At 50.5% G+C, this 6000-nt stretch overlaps 1 protein-coding gene across 1 annotated transcript in view; it reads left to right on the top strand.

Moving 5' to 3' along the window:
* PTPRS (protein tyrosine phosphatase, receptor type, S) overlaps positions 1–6000 on the top strand; it is a 99222-nt gene that overhangs the window by 57993 nt on the left and 35229 nt on the right. The gene's annotated exons all lie outside the window — the stretch shown is intronic.

Here is a 6000-nt window from a genome sequence, read left to right as displayed (position 1 = left end):
CACTTGGGGCCGAGACCCTCCTTCCCCCCCAGCAGAAACTGAGCAGCACCTGTCTGGAACGGGGGCGCGAGCAATGGAGTGGGGAGACGGGGTTGGGGGGGGGAATGGGGAGGAAGAGGAGAAGGGAAGGTGATTAATAAAAAGTCCAATGATTTCGCCAGCCTTTGGGACAGGAATCCTCATGCTCTTTTTCCATGAGTGACTTCGTAGCCGTGGGGAGGAAGGCTGCTGGCCCAGCGAGCACTGGGAATGGTCCCATTTGGGCTCCAGCAGAGCGGGAGAGAGGAGTCGTGTGGAGGCAATGGGGAGGATATTAATGACACCAGGATGGAGCATATGCAACCAAAATGTGCTGGTTTTAGTTTAATGGATTGTCTCCCTTCGCTGTTGCCCTGGGGACAATAACCCTGGATGGCAATATTTCAACCTGGGCTTTTCACAGATCTTTGCTTTTAAATGAGGTGTTTTTTCACTGCATGAGTGGCTGTGGCAGCTGTTCTTTGTGTTTTCTGTCTCCTCTCATCTCTACTAAATCACTTCGCTGCAGTTTGGAGTAGCCGGGAGCAGAACTAACTCAGAAATGGCTCTGGTCACCAGTGTGAGGAGAGCGAGCACCCGCTCCCGTCTCTCAGAGTCCTTAACAAGGGAGAGCAGCGGGCTCTCGGCTGGGTGCCTGCCACATCTCTCCATGTTTAATTGTCCTGCTGTCTCTTCTCTCTCTCCCCTGTCTCTCTCCTTCTCTTTCTCTCCCCCCAGGAGTGGGAGGAAAGAGGAGTCCGTTTCTGCATAGACAGAATTCCTTACTGAGGCTTTCTTAGGCCTCCAGTCCATTCCAAGATATTTGGTTGTCTTCTTTCTTTCAAATGTTTATCCCCTTTTTTCCTTTTATTTTTGTTTTCCTTTTTTTCTCTACATATCAAAAGAAAATCCTTTCCTGGCTTTGCTGCATATCTGCTGGTTCTGATCCCAGTGTGGAACTGTCAGAGGGAGTATCACTGTGGGGTGGGGGAAAGCGAACTGAAAGGACCTGAAAAAGGAGTGTCAAATTTACCCACACTCTGCTTCTGTTTTCCAAGGGGTTTCCCTCCTTGAGTTTCATGGGAACTGTCAGTGTCGTGTGACATGGTGAAACATTTTTTCCTGGCTGGCTGTTGGAGGAACGAGTCAATTCTCCCTGGTCCGGGTGACATCCTTCGGCTCACAGACCTTCTGGCTCGGGACAGGCTTTTGTGTCTTCCCGCTGCAGCTCATTTTCTGTTCAGCTTCTCCTTGTCCTGCTCCATGGTTCTTCTTTCTCTTCTCTTCTGCTGTCTGCCTGCCTGCATGCTCTTGCAGCCTGACGTAACCAGCTCCCTGCTCTCTGTCTGTCTGTCTCTTGCTGGGTGGTTTCACACCCCAATGGCATCTTGTCTCTGCAACAGCAAAGCCCCACCCTGGTCCTCCTGCAGCCTCCCGAGGTGGTCGGTGCCCTTCCCCTCCTAGCCCAGCTGGCAAGCATGTGCCTGCATGTCGCAGCCCTCCCTGCACTGCACACCCTTCTGCACAACACCCTCCACCTCCCTGTCAGGGTGGCTCCTCCTGAGCATCATAACCAAAGTAAAAATCCATTAAACTAAAGGTAAAGTATCTTTTCCTTCTTGAAGTAGCTGGGTTTTAACTCTTCAAGTACCAGAGACGTAGATTGTAAAAGCAACAGAATGTCACAGTTGGAGGAAGCTGGTTTTGCCTTTTCCATGTAGCCATGACCTTCCCAGGGCTCCTTGGCAAGTCTCCTCAGAAATTGCAGAGTGCAAAGCTTGTGTCAAAAGACAGGGGTGGCTGGGTGGGTGCTGTGAGGCTGCCTGTGCAGGTTCAGAGGAACAACGGGGCTTTCTTACCCTCTGTTCCTCCCTGAGAAAGGATGTTCCCCCCGCCCATTAGCTCTGCTCTCCTTCCCTTCCCCTTTCCTCACAGTATATGAAGTGAACGAAAATTATACAAAGTCTATGGTACCTAAAGGGTTAAAAAACATTGTACTGTACAAGGTCAGTAAGGGTCATTCTTGTGGCTTGGACAGTCAACTTTAAAGCATGTAAAAGATGCAGTTCAGGTGAGTACTGGCTGGTCTCAAGCGGATTCACAAATACAGTCCACCCTGTTGCTGCCGGCTCACGCACGTGGATCTGCACACACTCATGTATGTCCTGGAGCCCGTGGGAGGGCTCAGAGGAGTTCCCAAAGAGTCCTCTGCCTGGCAAACAGAGGCCAGCAGACAGAGGTGATGATAAGCTGGCCAGGAGACTCTTGGCTGTGCTGGGGCTCCCTTCCCAGCAAAGGGGCTTGCTGCAGAGGTGGGCTGGCAGCCTCTGGTTTGGGCTGTGGTACTTCACCTCCTGCATCCAGCTCCACCTTCTCCAGGCTGTCCCCACGCCCACACACACGTCTCAGGGACACGCAGGTTGGGCTGGATTGTGAAGGAACCTCAGGGTGCCATCAGCTCCCCAGACGCGTCTCCAGTGTGGCCAGCCAGCACTTGGTGGCTGTTTTCATTCAGGTGCTGTAGTCGATGAGAGCGATGGGGAGAGGGTCCAGGTGGGATCTGGGCCTTCTCTCCCTCATCACCCACCCACCCTGCCTTTTTTGACCACAGAAAGTGCAAACCATCCCAAAAGGAGGCCTCACTCCAGGGCCTCTTGGTAGGTCCCAGTGCTGGAGGGTGAGTGAGCCAGCGAGCGTGACCACGTGCAGCAGCTGCCTGTGCAAACAGGGAAGCCAAGTGCCAGCTGGAGCTCCTGCTCTGCTCACTGGGGCTTTCAGAATGAGTTTCAGGATGGAAAGGGTAGGTCAGGTCAGACCCTCTCTGCAGTGGGTTTCTCAGCCGTGGTGACAGGAAAGGTGGCTTTTAATACACCAGCCCTAATGGGGAGAAAAAAAAGAAGCGAACATCATCATGGCAGGCGCTGGAAGAGGGCCGAGTCTTTTCCTTCATACCCTGAAAGGGACTTGGGTGGCTTTTGGGATGTGGGAAGGAGCAATGCACCTCTGTTCTGGAGATGCATCAACCCCAGCAGATGCAGAGAGCTATGGGGGAAGGAAATCCATCAGTGGGAGCCTGCTGTCCTGTGCTCCGATCTCGGGACAGGTAGCTTAGCAAAAGAGGATGGATTTGGGTCCAAAACTGCCATTGCTGCAGTAGCTCAGGTTCTGCTGGCAGGGAGGGGACTCAGTCCAGGAGCTGGCAGTGGGGCAGGGTGGCATTTTAAAAGCCCGTCATGTGCAGAAACCCACCAGGAGCTTGGTCTGGCCTCATAGCTCAGTTTCTCGTGTTCTCTCGTAAGAAAGTCTTATAAGTTAGCAGTTGAAGCATGGAAGGTAGGTAAACAGACTGGGAATGTTCTGGAAGGAGTCACTTTTAATATCAGTATTATTTTATTATTATGATTTCCTTTCCAATGTTTTTATGTTTCAAATTATTGGCTTGATTTATGTTTTGTTTTCCAGTTTGTTCCTTTTGGTTTTGTTTGTTTGACATGTTTTGTATTATTTTGCGTGGCTAGCCAGGGATCATCATCCTCTGCAGGGGCATTTCTGAGGTGAAGGGTTTCATTCTGCCATTTTAAAATGCAGCCAAAATGTAGCAATGAAACATGAAATGAGGAGGATAACACCCAAAATGTCCTACTGGACAGGGTGCTTAGCACTGCAGGGTGAGGAATATCTCTACCCTTCCTGCAGACCCCACATACTTCTGTTTACTGGAGGCATATGCAAAGCAAGTGGCTGGTGCAAACTGGACAAAGTGGGACTTCATTTAGTGGAGTCCTCGAGGCAAAATGGGCTTAAACATCTGTTTGTGACTCAGGGATGGGAGTAAGAGGTTTGAAAAAAAAATCATTCCTCAGTAAAAGAGCTTGATGTTGATTAAAAAGCAACAGAGAAATGAGCAATGGTGACCAGCATTTATCTGTGCTTCTTGCAGGTGATTCTTTGGGGTCTTATAAGGACACCCCAGTTTCTGAGAGTGTCTGCAGAGAGTTAAGAGCTATTTATTGCAGTTTGACTGTATCGGTGAGATTAGATTTGCAGAGTTGCCTTGAAAAGATCTCTCTGCCACCTGAGCTGATTGATTGCAATTAATGATTGAAAGAAGTCTGGTCTAAGATTGCCCACAGTGACCAGGTGGCAATTGGGGGTACAGAAGTGGCAGAGTCCTTGTCCAGACTTCACCAAGGGCTCGACCTGTGGCACCTCCATCAGCAAACCTGTTCCTTGCAGTTCTCCTGCCTCCTGGCACGGCAGCGTGCGCCCCGGCACGTAGTGTCTGACAGAGCTGGTGTCAGTGTCCTGCTTCCTCCTGAGCAGACCGCGCTAAAAATTACCTCCTGCAGCTCAGTAAACACCAAAGTGAGCAGCCCTGCAAGAGAAAACTGTGGTTTACACCCTCTCCTCCTCCTGAAAATCAGCCTGTAGACAGTTGACTGCTGCCACCCTGAGAGCAGGCGGTGCTGCAGGACCGCATTGCCAGAGGTGACCTCCTGGGACTTGAAACTTTAAACAAGGACTTCAACTCCTTGGTGCAGTTTAGGCAGAGGGTGCCAGGGAGTCAAACCTGCTGCCACTCCCGAGCCCCCCAGGGCACCTGAAGACTTTGTCAAACCTGCTGCCAGGCTCCTTGGCAAGTCTTTTCTGCAAAACCCTCCTCTCTGAACCCATGGTGGGTTTCCTCCTTGGCAATACCCTGAGCATCACCACCCTGGGTTTCACCTCCTTCAGTCTGTGGCCAGCTAATAACTTCCATCTGGAGCTACAGACTCTTCCGTTTAAACCCTTGGCAAAACATTTGCTTTTCTTACTTACTTCTCACAGATCCCTTCAAAGAAATTCAAGATCCCAGAGACTGCAGTTTGGAACCAAGTGCTTTACCAGCCAGGGCAGGGTTTGCCAGAACAGGGAGCTAAAGGAAAGGTCTTTCTCAGGGTAAATCTGGGTGCTTAGTTTTGTGCCAGCTGCGCTTAGCAGAAGCAGCAGGACCCCTCTTGGCTAGCCCTTTCCTTTAGAACATTTCAGTTTTGATGCCCCATTTCATTTCATGTGGCTTTTTTTTTTTTTTCCCTTCTCATTAAAAAAAAAAAAAAAAGACAACAACCAAAAACCAAAGCACCTCCCTCTTAATTTTATCTTCCCAAACCAAATTTTTTGCACGTTTTATTTTAGCCTTTTTTGTTATCATTTTTTATTCCTTTTTTTTCTTTTTTTTTTTCTTTTATCTTTCCCATCTTTTGTGTTTTGTTTTTTTCTCCCCCCCCTCCCCCCCTTTCTTCCCTTTTTCCCTCCTGAATTTTCCCCCCCTCCTAGAACCGTCTGCCCCCCCTCAAGACGTAAAATGCGTCAGCACCAGATCCACCGCCATTCTGGTAAGTTGGCGGCCGCCTCCGGCTGAAAGCCAAAATGGCATCCTGGCTGGCTACAGTGTCTACTATCGGGCCCTGGACTCTGAGGACACGGAGCTTAAGGAGGTGAATGATATCCCCCCAACCACCAGTCAGATCCTGCTGGAGTCCCTGGAGAAGTGGACAGAGTATCGCATCACTGTCGTGGCTCATACGGAGGTGGGGCCGGGCCCGGAGAGCTCGCCGGTTATCGTCCGGACAGATGAAGATGGTAATTGCACTTTTTCTGGTTTTCTCCTGAGTCCCCTGGTGAATATATCCCTGGAGTGGGTTTTTCCCACGTTAGGGAGCACACCAGTCCCTTCTCGTGGCTGATACGGTGCAAGAGCAAAGGCTCCAGTCCCAGACTTGCAGCGTCCTTTACTGCCTCTCCCCAAGCCCTGAGAATCTGTAGGGTTGTCCTTCCCTGCTTCAGGGTTGGGGTTTATTTGGATGTCTGAGGTTTGTTTAATATCCAGTGTCTGAGCCTTGACTGCCCCACTTTTCCTGAAGAGGAAAATTTGGAGGAAATTTTTGCCTGTGAGGATGGTGAGAGCCTGGCCCAGGTTGCCCAGGGAAGCTGTGGCTGCCC

Source organism: Chaetura pelagica, unplaced genomic scaffold (assembly GCF_000747805.2).
Source record: "Chaetura pelagica isolate M959 unplaced genomic scaffold, ChaPel_1.0 scaffold1081, whole genome shotgun sequence".
NCBI classification, from domain to species: domain Eukaryota; kingdom Metazoa; phylum Chordata; class Aves; order Apodiformes; family Apodidae; genus Chaetura; species Chaetura pelagica.
Note: the sequence above shows the minus strand (reverse complement) of the source record. Positions and strands in the feature narration are given on the sequence as shown.